This window comes from Lissotriton helveticus (genome assembly GCF_964261635.1).
Source record: "Lissotriton helveticus chromosome 1_1 unlocalized genomic scaffold, aLisHel1.1 SUPER_1_unloc_8, whole genome shotgun sequence".
Taxonomy (NCBI): Eukaryota; Metazoa; Chordata; class Amphibia; order Caudata; family Salamandridae; genus Lissotriton; species Lissotriton helveticus.
Window position 1 is genome coordinate 1,302,084 of NW_027611725.1, and position 15,656 is coordinate 1,317,739.

The 15,656-nt window shown below is 43.8% G+C and overlaps 1 long non-coding RNA gene across 1 annotated transcript; it reads right to left on the reverse strand.

The window, feature by feature from the left end:
• Positions 1–204: 204 nt before the first annotated feature.
• On the reverse strand, positions 205–15,280 carry LOC144806498 (uncharacterized). The gene is made up of 3 exons (XR_013605815.1): positions 15,216–15,280; positions 397–464; positions 205–304 (listed from the first exon to the last, which is right to left on the reverse strand). It is a non-coding gene; the product is annotated as an uncharacterized LOC144806498 (long non-coding RNA).
• Positions 15,281–15,656: the final 376 nt, after the last annotated feature.

Consider the following 15,656-nt stretch of genomic DNA (forward strand, 5'->3'; position numbering starts at 1 on the left):
ATTCCCCCCATTAGAACGCACACAATGATTCAATAACATTTTAATATCACAGTCACTTTCTAAACGCAGTAGCAGCGCAACAGCGTGGCACCTCTAATCAGGGTGAACCACCATCACGTGGTGTAGAGGAGGAGACAAATGTGATAAGGGTAAAGGATATGCTGGGCTAAACTGACCTAAAAAGGAACTGGATCTGCAGTGCACCCCCCCAACATGTTCCAAGAGTGGAATGTGGCTCCATCAGATTATTATCAGAAGTTTGATAACAAGAAGAATAGTGCACAGAGAGAGTCAAATGTTGAAGCTGAAGAGACAAAAACAAAACAGAGATCAAGAAAGGCAAGAGAGAAAGAAGAAACAGCGGAAAAGGAAACATAGAGTTATAGGAATCCTTACCTGACAATTGTTTGTTTTGTTCCCCCAAGGGTGGCAGCCACGCTGCACTGCCTGTCATCCCAGAATACCTTGAAAGAAAGTAAAGAAATCATTTTGCATCAGACGACAATCCCACTTCATCACATTTTACAAATAACCGTCCTGGATTTACAAAACAACCGAGCCCACGGAGAGCCAGAGTCTGACTTCAGCCTCCTTTAAACAGCTATTGCTGTGAATGTTCAACAATTAACCAGCGTGGTCCCGCATGCGGCTGATAACTGTTCAAGTTTCACAGCAACAGCTTTGAAACAAAGGTTTCGGAGTACTGGAGGTGTTTCAACCCCCTCGGTGTCTGGGACACCGTTGTTTTATTAATTAACACATTCTGCCCTCATGGGGCAAACAGTGTAATGACCTTATAGTCAGCCATAAAAGGCAGTACAGCCCCTTAAAGGACCGCTCCCTTTGTAAAGGCCCTTGCCTGTGGAGCTACAACAAGCATCAAAGCTATATTAAAGGTTTCAAATAATTACTGAAGGCATAAACATGGTTCCTCAGTCAGAGAAATAATTATCATAATATTTGCAGGAGAATCACATAAAGGGAATCTCTAAAGTATATGAACAGCCAGAATCAGAAATAAATCTAGCTGTAAAGTCAATAGACAGACCACACACACAAATGTGTGCTAAGATATAAGAAAACCTTTTTTTATAATATCAAATAGCAAACTGATATAGAATCTGCTCAGTTAGGAATCAAGGAAAAGTTCTTAAGTTTTTAGACAGAGAGAACACATTATTGACATGGTTCACGATGAGGTAAAAATGACAGCAAACAATAAATGTTCATGAAAACATGGCACAACAAAATATAATTTAATAAACCACACCTAAAAAATGAATAATTCATTGTGACTCTTCCCCAAAAAGCCACAAGTCATTTTACAAGGTAATTCCCTAACATAATAACTGGATCTTAATCACAGTATACGTTTCTGGCCATTCATCATTGACCCAATTTGTACGGGAACATTTGCTGACAGCTTAATAGTTGTTTATTAGAAATGCCTACAACTTGGACTCCTTTCCCAAGAGGGGTGGGTTGGGAGCTCCCGTCAGTCTGACTGTGGAACAGGAGGCACATTTATTGATTAAAAGAGATGCTGAATTCCCATTTACTTCTTCTACAAAAGAGCCACTCTGGGTGACTGTTGGGATACTCACGAGTGGTCAGCACAAGTGTTCTGGACTCGTGCTGTAGAATGTGGATTGCTCGTGCTGTGGAATGGGGGAATGATCTGTCGGCAGTTGCTGCCGGGACTGCTGTGCATCGGATGTAATAGAGGAAGCTCCTACAACTCACCGAGCGTCGTCTTCCTTTCATTGGCGACAGGACGGTCCGGTGTCAGCTGTTTCCCAGAGGTGTTGCTGAACGTCGTGGTCAGATTAATCCACTTCGAAGCAACTGCTGCGTCGAGTGAAGCTTGGAAACCTCTCCAGGGCTGACGCTAGCCGCTGTGTGCCGACTGCCACTAGCATACTTATGCTGTGGGTTCTTCAGATGGATTTTTCTTGGTGAGGAGTTCTTTTTTTTTTTTATTATTGTGTTTCCTGTTTAGCCTGATGCGCGAGCCCTTAACGTCTCTCGTTGCCTTCTACACTGCTGCGCGAGCGTTCCCTGAAGCTTGCTTTTGAACGTGCTGACGTGCTGACGTTTACACTTGTTGCCATGGTTTCTGATCGTCAATCTCCGGTGCGATGCATTCGCTCTGAAGGCTTGTTTTAAAGAGACGATCTTTACAGGTTGTACACGCATTTACATCGTGTTGTCATTTTGGTGTGCAAAACGTATTGGACATTTGCTCACCATGAACTGTATTGTTGAATAAATAAAGAGAGACAGTTTTTTTCTTCCATGAGGTTTATGAAAGGCATTTTTACATCGAATCAATAGCGTGTTCAAGGCAAACACGCAAACACTTTAACATTTTTGTGGAAGACATTGTCACTGTTGTAGTTAATTACTTTTCATCTTTGGGGCAGCAACTCACCCACGCACATTTTTACAATCACCTGGTCCTCCTCCCATGTTATGTAAACAGTGGAAGGCTACATTTGAAGCTTACATAGAAGCAATTGACGGCGATACTTTCACTTCCAAAAAGAAGAAAGCGTTACTAGTGTATAATTTGGGTGTTGAAGGTAGGTCCATTTTGGAGACCTTGCCTCTTGAGGAGGTAAGGATAAGTGCAAGCACAGGTGATGATGGTGATTCTCAAGTCATTGATGAGTACGCTTCACTCATAAAAACACTTGATAAAAGATTCAGTCCCAAACGCAATATTGTGCTGGAATGGCATACATTTTTACAACGTGCACAGATGCCTGGTGAATCTATTGAGGATTTTGTTGCGGCTTTGAGAATTTTAGCTGTAAACTACAACTACAGAGAATTTAGGGATGAAATTATTCGAGATCAGCTCATTGAACGTACTTGTGACAAGAAAGTTCGAGATAGACTTTTGTCTGCTGATGATCCGGATTTTGAAACTGCTCTGACTTTAGCTAAGTCTGTTGAACATTCTCAGTTTTGTATGAAAGAGCTGAGTGCACCTGCATCATCTTCTTCACCAAATGAAGTTAATCTGGTCAGTACCAAGTCTTCTGCAAAATCATCCAAAGCTGTCAACACGGACATTCCTCGAACTTCTTCTACGTCAGTCACCAGAACAAGAAACGATGGTCAAGACTGTCATGTTATCGTTGTGGTAGTAGATCTCACCTGGGAAATTTTAAGTTCTGCTTCGCCATAAACCAATCTTGTTTCAAGTGCGGAAAGAAAGGGCATCTGGCACGTAAATGCAAAGCAAATTTGGCACAGAAGGGACCGTCACACACGTAAAAAACATAGAGGATCACAATGTGGAGTATAATGATGATGACACTTGTTATGAATTATTGATGTTATCTACCTCGTCTATGGAGTTTGAGGGTGTTGTGGAGATAGCGTCTGTTGATGAGCCTCAGAGAAGGAAATCTCCCGTGTGTCTTATCAGTCTGAATGATATTAACACCAAATTTCTTGCAGATTCTGGTTCTCCTTTTACCTTGGTTAATGTCAAGGATTTTGACACTTTAGGTGGAATTGCTTTGACGCAATCATCCATTAAAATTTTTGCTTGTGGGGGTAAAAGAGTAGAGGTCTTATGCAAATTCAAAGGTAAATTGGAGTACAAGGGCAATGGTACGTCATGTACAGTATATGTTGTTAAAGAGGGTGCCAACTTATTAGGATCCAAAACAACCAGGGTTGGCTCTAATCAGTAAGGCTGAGCCCACATAATCAAAAAACAAAACAAGAAAGGCCAATACTGATACTCTATTTAATGCCTTATTCTAACAACCAAAAGAAGTCGCCTGATCAAAAAATGGGAAAAGCTTTTTAATCGCTATTTTATTTTACAAAATGAATTTTGACCATACATATATTTAAACTTTCAACATATATTTGTCAAAAAGCAGAACATTTTATATACAAAGAGAAGAATTAAATAGAGGACACAGAACAGGGCAAAAGAGTCAACCATACAGTTCCAAACTCAATCGTATCACAGTCATACTACATACATTCATGCATTCATTCAACAATACTTAACCTAAATAGAGTAAGAAATAAACAAATGGGTTAAGTATTCGGTCTGCTGCATACATAAATGAAATTTCGCAATAATTTGTAGAATACACTCATTAATTTTGATGTAAGTCTAATGAATTACACAAATTGGACAAACGTGTAAATAATAACAACTAGTGCGGCAACAGATCAGCACTAGAGCAATACACAAAGAGCAGACGCTGGACAGAAGGAGGCCTACGCGTTTCGAATCCCTACGAGTTGGGAGGGATTCTCATCAGGGCCAGATCACTCTAGAAAAAACAAGAAGGGAAAACCTCTGTATTCAGTTTGTCTTTGGGAAAACAAGAAACACTACCAAGCACTACAACACCCAGAGTCCTGTGCTTACCAAAACAGTAGTTATCCAGTAAGAGAGGTTGAAGAACAGTTGTCACCTGTTGACACAAATCAAAAAAGAAAAGAAAAGAAGAAAAAATGAAAAAAAACTGTGAAAGCTTCTGTTTGTTTGGGATGCCATATCGAAGAATGGGTGATATAAAGTGAAGGGCTATTACCTTTAAGTTGCGCGATGGAGTGTCCTGTTGAGCGGGTTTTTTTTGCAGGAAAAGGCGGTTCGCCTACAAAAGAATGCTCTTAATTAGTGAAGGACCTATGTTTGAAGCAAACAACTGTTTCAAAGGAGAGGAAGGCTTCTTACCGGAAAATCGGCCGACCGCGTTGAAAACTTTCGGTTCAGCTTCGTTTAAGCATTTTTGGGGCAGTTTTCTAATCGCCTGGCTGGAAGAAGAGGAGGGCAGCGGATTAATGCTTGCATTACCGTGAAAGCTAAAAGGTCAGGCACCAGAAACTGAATTCGCTGGGGCTTACCGGCAAGGGAAGTCCTTATCTTCTCTATCGGGTCCTGCAGGCGTTCCGCTCGGCACTGCTTCCTCGCGCATGCGTGGAGCATGTCCATTGGGACACCATTTCAATATTTAAGCAGAACACTGCTATTCTGCACGTGCGCACTGATTGCTAGTAGTTACGAGGTAGCATAGTTTATTCGAAAAAAATGTTGCGCGCATGCATCCTGGGGGCCACCTATTGTATATATTACGTGGTCTATTCTAGGAGAGAACAATTGGGGAAAGTGATTTTGGAATGTGGATGGAAAAAATTAGCAAATCGGCAAACTGGGAAAATGTTGAATTGCACAGGTAAGCTCACAAGAAGAACTATCACTGGGGTTCTACAGCTTATACATTTCAGACAATTCATTAAGTCCTCTAACTGCTGTATCGAACTTAACGATTAGGTATGCTTCCCGTTTGGAAAGTTTTTGATCTAGATCCCCACCACGTGGGTCCTTTTCCACATGGGAGATGACGATCCATTTAAGATCATTTAGGCGCTGTTTACACCGTATCCACTGGTTGACCAAGGGGGCAGTTTCAACTTCGTTTTTTATTCTGGATTTGTGTTGGGCGATTCTCTGGCGGATTTCTTGGTTGGTCTTTCCTATATATAGGAGTCCACAGGGGTATACAATACCATATACCACGAACTTTGATTTACAATTACTAAAAGTTTCATGTTTCCATGAGATGCCATTATGTTGGAATAATGATCCTTCTATGGTTAGATCGCAACAAAGGCACGTGCCACATTTATGATGGCCAACTATGGGTGCCAATCCCATCATGTGTCTTAAAGATGGTTGCTCATCTTTTTTCATCACGGCTCTTACTACATGATTGGCTACACTGTTTTCCTTTTTAATTGCGAACAAGGGAAGCTCCTGTAAACTCTCGTCCAAGTTTTTTATTAAATGCCAATTTTGTCCGATGATTTTTTAAGGTTATTGGCATTAGGACAATAGGTGGTTACACAGACCTGCCGATTGAGTTTGGTCCTAGTTTTTCGCTCCAGGAGACTTTCTCTTGGTATCCATCTTACCCGCTTCATTGCGTTGCGGATCAGTTTTTTTGGGTAACCGCGATCACACAATTTAGACGCCAGGTTTTCTGCGTGAAATTTGTAGTCCTCATTGGAAGAGCAGTTTCTACGAATACGTAGAAATTGGCCAAATGGCAAGTTTTCCTTCAGGCTCCTCGGGTGATAACTTGAGAAAAGTAGTGCCTTATTGCGATCTGTGGGCTTGGTAAATAATAATGTTGCCAATTTACCCTCTGGTGGAAATATTTCCACGTCCAGAAACGAGATTTTGGTTGCTGAATGTGATATACTGAATTGTATGTCTAGTGTTCTTGTGTTAAGCCAGTTGAAGAAAGATGCTAAATTTTCTTCACCGCCAGTCCAAATCATGAAGATGTCGTCTATGAAGCGCCACCAAGTGGCTACCCAAGGTCCATAAACACCAAACTAAGCCACCTGGCAGGCCAATTGTGGCAGGATGTGATTCATTACTAGAGCCAATAGCCAAGTATGTTGACTGTTTCTTAAAACAATTCATGGATTTTGTTTCTTCATATTTACAAGACACGACCGATTTTATTAATAAGTTGGAAGACGTTCAATTCAACAGTGACAATGACTTGTTAGTAACCCTAGATGTCATCCAACTTTATACGCAAATTCCTCAAGACGAAGCTTTGGCAGTACTGGAACACTTCTTGGATCTAAGACCTAGACCAGTCCAGGTACCAACAAAATTCCTAGTAGATCTAGCAACCTTTGCTTTAAAAAAGAACTACTTTAGCTTCAGAAACGAATTCTACCTCCAAGTAAAAGGGGTCGCGATGGGGTGCTCTTTTGCCCCGGAGCTGGCGGTACTCTTCATGTCACTCTATGAAGACACTTATGTCCACAACAACAACCCCTTTAGTGATCACGTAGCCACTTGGTGGCGCTTCATAGACGACATCTTCATGATTTGGACTGGCGGTGAAGAAAATTTAACATCTTTCTTCAACTGGCTTAACACAAGAACAATAGACATACAATTCAGTATATCACATTCAGCAAACAAAATCTCGTTTCTGGACGTGGAAGTATTTCCATCAGAGGGTAAATTGGCAACATCATTATTTACCAAGCCCACAGATCGCAATAAGGCACTACTTTTCTCAAGTAATCACCCGAGGAGCCTGAAGGAAAACTTGCCATTTTGCCAATTTCTACGTATTCGTAGAAACTGCTCTTCCAATGAGGACTACAAATTTCACGCAGAAAACCTGGCGTCTAAATTGTGTGATCGCTGTTACTCAAAAAAACTGGTCCGCAACGCAATGAAGCGGGTAAGATGGATACCAAGAGACAGTCTCCTGGAGCGAAAAACTAAGACCAAACTCAATCGGCAGGTCTGTGTAACCACCTATTGTCCTAATGCCAATAACCTTAAAAAAATCATCGGACAAAATTGGCATCTAATAAAAAACTTGGACGAGAGTTTACAGGAGCTTCCCTTGTTCGCATTTAAAAAGGAGAACAGTGTAGCCAATCATGTAGTAAGAGCCGTGATGAAAAAAGATGAGCAACCATCTTTAAGACAAATGATGGGATTGGCACCCATAGTTGGCCATCATAAATGTGGCACGTGCCTTTGTTGCGATCTAACCATAGAAGGATCATTATTCCAACATCGTGGCATCTCATGGAAACATGAAACTTTTAGTAATTGTAAATCAAAGTTCGTGGTATATGGTATTGTATGCCCCTGTGGACTCCTATACATAGGAAAGACCAACCAAGAATCCGCCAGAGAATCGCCCAACACAAATCCAGAATAAAAAACGAAGTTGAAACTGCCCCCTTGGTCAACCAGTGGATACGGTGTAAACATCGCCTAAATGATCTTAAATGGACCGTCATCTCCCGTGTGGAAAAGGACCCACGTGGTGGGGATTTACATCAAAAACTTTCCAAACGGGAAGCATACCTAATCGTTAAGTTCGATACAGCAGTTAGAGGACTTAATGAATTGTCTGAAATTTATAAGCTGTAGAACCCCAGTGATAGTTCTTCTTGTGAGCTTACCTGTGCAATTCAACATTTTCCCAGTTTGCCGATTTGCACATTTTTTCCATCCACATTCCAAAATCACTTTCCCCCATTGTTCTCCCCTAGAATAGACCACGTAATATATACAATAGGTGGCCCCCAGGATGCATGCGTGCAAAAATATTTTCGAATAAACTATGCTACCTCGTAACTACTAGCAATCAGTGCGCACGCGCAGAATAGCAGTGTTCTGCTTAAATATTGAAATGGTGTCCCAATGGACATGCTCCACGCATGCGCGAGGAAGCAGTGCCGAGCGGAACGCCTGCAGGACCCGATAGAGAAGATTAGGACTTCCCTTGCCGGTAAGCCGCAGCGAATTCAGTTTCTGGTGCCTGACCTTTTAGCTTTCACGGTAATGCAAGCATTAATCCGCTGCCCCCCTCTTCTTCCAGCCAGGTGATTAGAAAACTGCCCCAAAAATGCTTAAACGAAGCTGAACCGAAAGTTTTCAACGTGGTCGGCCGATTTTCCGGTAAGAAGCCTTTCGCTCCTTTGAAACAGTTGTTTGCTTCAAACATAGGTCCTTCACTAATTAAGAGCATTCTTTTGTAGGCGAACCGCCTTTTCCTGCAAAAAAAACCCGCTCAACAGGACACTCCATCACGCAACTTAAAGGTAATAGCCCTTCACTTTATATCACCCATTCTTCGATATGGCATCCCAAACAAGCAGAAGCTTACACAGTTTTTTTCGATTTTTTCTTCTTTTCTTTTCTTTTTTGATTTGTGTCAACAGGTGACAACTGTTCTTCAACCTCTCTTACTGGATAACTACTGTTTTGGTAAGCACAGGACTCTGGGTGTTGTAGTGCTTGGTAGTGTTTCTTGTTTTCCCAAAGACAAACTGAATACAGAGGTTTTCCCTTCTTGTTTTTTCTAGAGCGATCTGGCTCTGATGAGAATCCCTCCCAACTTGTAGGGATTCGAAACGCATAGGCCTCCTTACGTCCAGCGTCTGCTCTTTGTGTATTGCTCTAGTGCTGATCTGTTGCCGCACTAGTTGTTATTATTTACACGTTTGTCCAATTTGTGTAATTCATTAGACTTACATCAAAATTAATGAGTGTATTCTACAAATTATTGCGAAATTTCATTTATGTATGCAGCAGACCGAATACTTAACCCATTTGTTTATTTCTTACTCTATTTAGGTTAAGTATTGTTGAATGAATGCATGAATGTATGTAGTATGACTGTGATACGATTGAGTTTGGAACTGTATGGTTGACTCTTTTGCCCTGTTCTGTGTCCTCTATTTAATTCTTCTCTTTGTATATAAAATGTTCTGCTTTTTGACAAATATATGTTGAAAGTTTAAATATATGCACGTTTAAAATTCATTTTGTAAAATAAAATAGCGATTAAAAAGCTTTTCCCATTTTTTGATCAGGCGACTTCTTTTGGTTGTTAGAATAAGGCATTAAATAGAGCATCAGTATTGGCCTTTCTTGTTTTGTTTTTTGTACTTATTAGGATGGCATGAACAAGGTGAGCTCGGAATCATCCTTGATCCTAATCATGCAGATATGGTTTTATCTAGACGGGAAGCTAAACAGTATTATGCTAATCTTCCTGACGTTGGGTAGGTACATTCTGTCAGTGCCAGTTCATCAGTTGGGAATGATTGGATCCACAGTTATCCTGATGTCTTCAGTGATAAACTTGGCAAACTTAAGGGATTTCAACATTGCATTATTTTGAAGGAGGGTGCTAGGGCAATTGCTCACAAAGTGCGCAAGGTACCACTAAGTATGCGTGGCGAGTTGAAACTGGAACTTGAGAGATTGTGTGCTTTGGGAGTGATTGAACCAATTGAAGGTTCTGAGATGCTTTCTCCCATAGTCTTGGAGCGCAAGGCTGATAAATCGCTTAGGATGTGTGTGGATTTGCGCGATTCGAATTCTTGCATATGGATAAATCGACAACCTTTGCCCTTACATCAATGAAATATTGTCTACCTTGGAAGGTGCCAGATATTTTTTGTCTCTTGACTTATCTTCGGCATATCATCAAATTGAGTTGTGCAAAGATTCAAGGCACCTCACGTCATTTGTGACTCCTGAAGGTGCGTTCCGTTATTTACGAATGTCGTTCGGCTTGGCGTCGGCTTCTGCAGTGTTTCAACGTCTCATGGGTAATTTATTTAGGGACACTGTAGGAGTCGTGTTCTTTCAGGACGACATTCTTATATACGGCAAGACTGTACAAGAACATAATGTCAGAGTCAAGACTGTTTTAGATATTGTGAAGTCTAGTGGTTTAACTCTAAGAAGGGATAAATGCTAATTTCTTAGGGATGGTGTAGATTATCTGGGACATCACATTTCAGCTAAGGGGGTGGAACCTAAAATGAAACTTCTTGATGCCATCCAAATGCACCTGAACCCCAAAACAAGGACCAGCTACGCTCTTTCTTGGGGCTGGTCAAATATTATGCAAAGGTTGTTTCAAATTTCTCTGATAGAACTGTATGCTTGCGTAATCTTCTTTAAAAAAATGTGAAGTATATTTGGTCTGAACAGTGTGCCAAAGATTTTAATTCTTTGAAAGAAGCGATTGTGCTGGCACGCCCACTGAAATTGTTCAACATTAGGGACCAATGTATGGTTATCACTGACGCCAGTAATGTGGGTCTCGGTGCTGTTTTGATGCAGAAGAGGTCTGACAATAGGGAAGAGATCATTGCTTTCGCTTCCAGAACACTCTGAGGTGCTGAGGGGACTTATTCCACAATCGAAAAGGAAGCTTTGGCTTTATGGTGGGATGTGCAATACTTTAGGAATTTCTTGTGGGGTAATCACTTCGTTCTCAAAACTGATCACACACCCTTGGTGGATCTCTTTACAACTAAGGGTGGGGGTAGAGCCACACCTCGCATTGCCAATTGGCAGTACAGACTTGGTGAGTTTAATTACCGGTTAGAGTACGTACCCGGTGTGGAGAATTGTGTAGCCGATTGTTTATCTAGGTTACCTCTTCCCATGATATTTTGGAACCGGAGTGTGAGCAGTTGGAGATGTGTGTGCTGTTAGTACTGTACTTAATACTCGTGCTGCTTTATCGGAAGCGGATTGGAAACTTGCGGTTTCTGAGGATGTTGATTTGTGTAGAGTAATTGTTTTTTTAACTCAGGGTTGGCCGGATGATAAGGTTCTTCCTTCTGAGTTAGTTCCTTTCAAAAGAATTGGTGATGAATTATCCTTAGTAGATGGAAGTTTGCGCAGGGGTGGTTTATTGGTTGTTCCAAAATCAATGTGTAAAGCAGTTTTGGATCTAGCTCATGTTGGTCATTTGGGCATTCGTGCTATGAAACAGAGAGTACATGAAGATTTTTGGTGGCCGGGTGTTGATAGGGCCATTGAACATTGTGTTCGAGATTGTGGACCTTGTGTTTTGAGTGACAAAACCCAGGTTACTTGTCCTTCTGCCATCAAACCCATTTCAGTGAAAGAATCACCTTGGAATAAATTAGCGTTTGATGTGGCTGGTCCATTCAATGATTTAGGTGGTACTTCTAAATATGCGTTAGTTTTAATTGATTACATGTCGAAATGGCCAGAAGTTAGATTTGTGGAAGGAATCAATTCTGCCACGGTAATTAATTTTTTCAAGGATATTTTTCTTCGTGAAGGATTTCCTGAGGAATTAGTATCTGACAATGGTACTCAGTTGGTTTCTGCAGAAATGCAAGATTTTTTTTAAGTGCATGGAATTAAACATATTCTCACTTCTCTTTATCATCCTTCTAGCAATGGTTTTGTTGAACGCCTGAACCGTGTGATTAAAGACCAATTGCAACTAGCTTCCATTAATGGTCTTCACTGGAAACAAGTAATTTCTGACATGCTGTGGGCTATGAGGGTTACTCCTCATGCTAGTACAGGTATGTCACCTTTTACTTTGCTCAGAGGAAGAGTAGCTGGTTCTACCCTCAATAAGGATTGGATGTTAAGGAAGGAGGTTGATGTAGATAAAATTCAGGAAGTGGCTGATGTCAGGGCTGCAGCTCAAGCTAAATACGCACATGATAGCATCAGAGTGTCTCCTGTGTGTCAGGGTGACTGGGTAAGAATCAAGAAACCTATCCTTGTGCCCAAGGGTCATTCTCGATTTTCTGCCCCTGTCCGTGTCAAGGAGGTAAAAAATCATGTTGTTGTGTTGGAGAATGGGAAAATTTGGAACAAATCTCTCTTTTCCATTGTTGCCAAGTCAAAGGTTGAATTTGTAAAAGATAAATTTGGTGTAATCTCCCGTGATTCGATTCTTCCTACCAAGACTATCAGTTCTAGTGTTTCTGCATCAAATGACAATGTTGTTCTTTGTCGAGGTTCTTTAAGAACTAGAACCACTCCTATCAAATATCGTGATTTTGTTACATATTGAATGATCATTTTGTTTTTCCTTTATTTAGGTTGTTTTTAATATTGCTTTGCATTTTGTTCTGCTAAGTATTGGGTGGGGGTTGTTTATCTCTTTTGTTTAAATGAAGGGAGGGGGATGTGTTGGGATAAGCGAGTGGTCAGCACGAGTATTCTGGACTCGTGCTGTAGAATGTGGATTGCTCGTGCTGTGGAATGGGGGAGTGATCTTTCGGCAGTTGCTGCCAGGACTGCTGTGCATCGTATTCCTTTCAGTGACCTCTAGGACTGCACCAAGCACGCAATCCTTCTCCCATCTCAGGCACCGTCATTGTGTCTGATTCAGTCCAGTAGAAACTCCTAGTGTAGGAGGAAGTTGTGGAAAATCCTTATTAATCACTGAAGGATTTTGTTGAAATACTGAATTTGTTGAGAATTTGGCATTCTATTCTGCACTGGGCTGTGGGATCATCTGGACTGAAGGCATGTTCCAATATATCTGCCTTTGATTCTGCAGGCTCAGCACAGAGGCAAGTTGGGCTGGGACCATTGACTGTGACATCCCATCTGGCCATCTGATCCATGTTCCAGTTTCCCAGGTTCCTGCAAACATCGCAAGGAGCGTGTCTTATTCTGCACACTATTAGTGTTTGAGGTATTTAAATTGCCACTGTCAGTGAAACCGATACCCTGAGCAGGGCCGGACTGGCCGTAACGGGCTTCGGGTGTTTCCCCGGTGGGCTGGAAGAGTGGGGGCTGATTCTTCAGTGCTGGGAAACGTATTTGCTACTGGGGGCTGGTTTTGCTCTGGTGCTGCTATATCACCCCCAGCAACAAAAGAGGCAGGGAGCTGGTCCGTCAAAATTGTCAGGCCTGGTTTGGGTTCCCAGTCCGGCCCTGACCCAGAGGAACAACATTTCCTCCTTGCACATACTGAACATCATTACTCTGCACACCAACGCCGTGCATATCCAAATTCACACCAGCAACAAACCCAGAATCAAAATGAGAATACAATCCGCGAGAACCACTTTTGTCACCCTTCTGGATAATTTTTGACTGAGCCATCATTATTTTTATTTTGATCTTCTTCTGCTTAGTAATAAAATTGTCACTGCAGTACTTTGGTTACAACAAAATCTCATCCAGAATGTTAGTCTGCAGCCCCTCACATTTTGCTGGATATGTGAACAAACCTCTGGATGCAACGCTAAATGATGCGTCCTCTTTCACCCGGTCTTTGCCTTTGCAATATTGTCAGTAACTGCATTAATCTCTTGTACTATATAATAAAATATTTTGAGGCGCTTCACTCTGTGGCTCTTCAATTGGCCAGTTTACAAGCAACTTACACTCATTCCATAAATCTCTTGGGACAACAATTAACCAACTTAAACTCAGCTCTCGACCACCCCGCATGGATGAACAGGCCTAATCTCCACTGCATCCATCCTGGAGTGGCCCCACCTCCTTTGAACCACCCAAACACAGGACAGGCCTCACCTCCTCTACAGCCTCCTGAACAGGCCTCTCCTACTCTGCACCCCTGGACAGGCCTCATCTCCTCTACACCCCCCTAAACAGGCCTCACTCACCTCCTCTGAGCCCCCTGGACAGGCCTTGCTTCCTCTGCATCCCGCGACAGGTCTCGCCTCCTCTGCAGCTACCTCCAAACAGGCTTCACCCCCTCTACATCCCATGGACAGTCCTCCCCTCCTCTGCACCTGCTGGACAGGCCTCACCTTCTTTGTGCCTCCCCTGGACAGGCTTCACCTCTTCTAACCTCCCCCCGACAGGACAGGTCTCATCTCCTCTGCCCCTCCCCCCTCTCCACAGGTCTCACCTCCTTTGCCCCTCACCCCTTCTCCACAGGTCTCAACTTCTCTGTACCACCCAAACAGGTCTCACCTAGGCTGCACCCCTGGACAGGCCTCACCTCCTCTGCACCCCTGGACAGGCCTCACCTCCTCTGCACCCCTGGACAGACCTCCCCTCCACTGCAACCCCCTGGATAGGCTTCCCCTCCACTGCACCCCCCTGGACAGGTCTCACCTACAATGCAGCTCCCAGGACAGGCCCCACCTCCTCCGCACCCCAGGACATTCCTAACCTCCTCTGCACCCCACTAGACAGGCCTCACTTCCTCTGCACCCCCCTGTACAGGCCTCACCTATTATGCACCCCCCAGCTCTGTACAGGCCTCACCTCCTCTGCACGGCACCACACCAGAGAACAGGCCTCTTCTGCAACCCCCCACCAGAAAAGCATCACCTCCTGTTCACACATGGACAGGCCTCACCTCCTCTGTACCCCTGGACAGGCCTCTCCTCCTCTGCCCCCCTGGACAGGCCTCACCTCCTCTGTCCCCTGGACAGGCCTCTCTTCCTCTGCCCCCCTGGACAGGCCTCACCTCCTCTGTCCCCTGGATAGGCCTCTCTTCCTCTGCTCCCTGGACAGGCCTCTCTTGCTCTGCTCCCTGTACAGGCCTCTCCTCCTCTGCACTCCTGGACGGGCCTCACCTCCTCTGCTCCCTGGACAGACCTCCCGGTGAAGGATTCATATTAAGGACAGAGGAGCCCAGAGTTCATTCCCCCATACAGCACCTCTGACTCCGCCCGGAGCCTCATGGAGCTATGCACAGGCCCCGAAGAGAGACACTGCTCCACTGGACAGGCCTCACCTCCTCTGCACCCTTGGACAGGCCTGTCCTCCTCTGCTCCTCACTCAGGCTCATCGGCAGGAGGAGCTGAGCTCTCCTGACGTCACCATGAATGCCGGGGGAGTGTGCGGGGGGGGGATCTTCATAAATTGCAGGTAAGTGAGTTAGCATCTCTCCTACCTGAGCAGAAACCTGTCAAGGCTCTCTCCTCCTCCTGGGGGCAGATCAGGAGTCTGAGGGGGGGGGGGGGGAGTCTGAGGGGGGGCAAGGGCAGATCTGGGGTCTGAGGGGGGGCAAGGGAAGATCTGGGGTCTGTGAGGGTCTGTAGATGGAGGTAACTGCCCACCAGACAGGGCTCCTTCCTCCTCTGCAGCAGGCTGGACAAACCAGGAGAGGCAGGAAGTGATGTCACCACCGCTGCTTGTGCTGTCCCTGCCGCCGCTGACCCGGAAGAGGAAACCCATCTTCCTTTCATACAAAGTGCAGCTCAGTGGGTTTCATCAGCAGGCGAGGAGCACCCTCTAGTGGCCGCTGACGGAACTGCTGCCTCCAGGCTCCAGCAGTGAATACATTTCACACAACCAAGCACTTATACCTGTAAAGACCTTGGATTTCAGATGT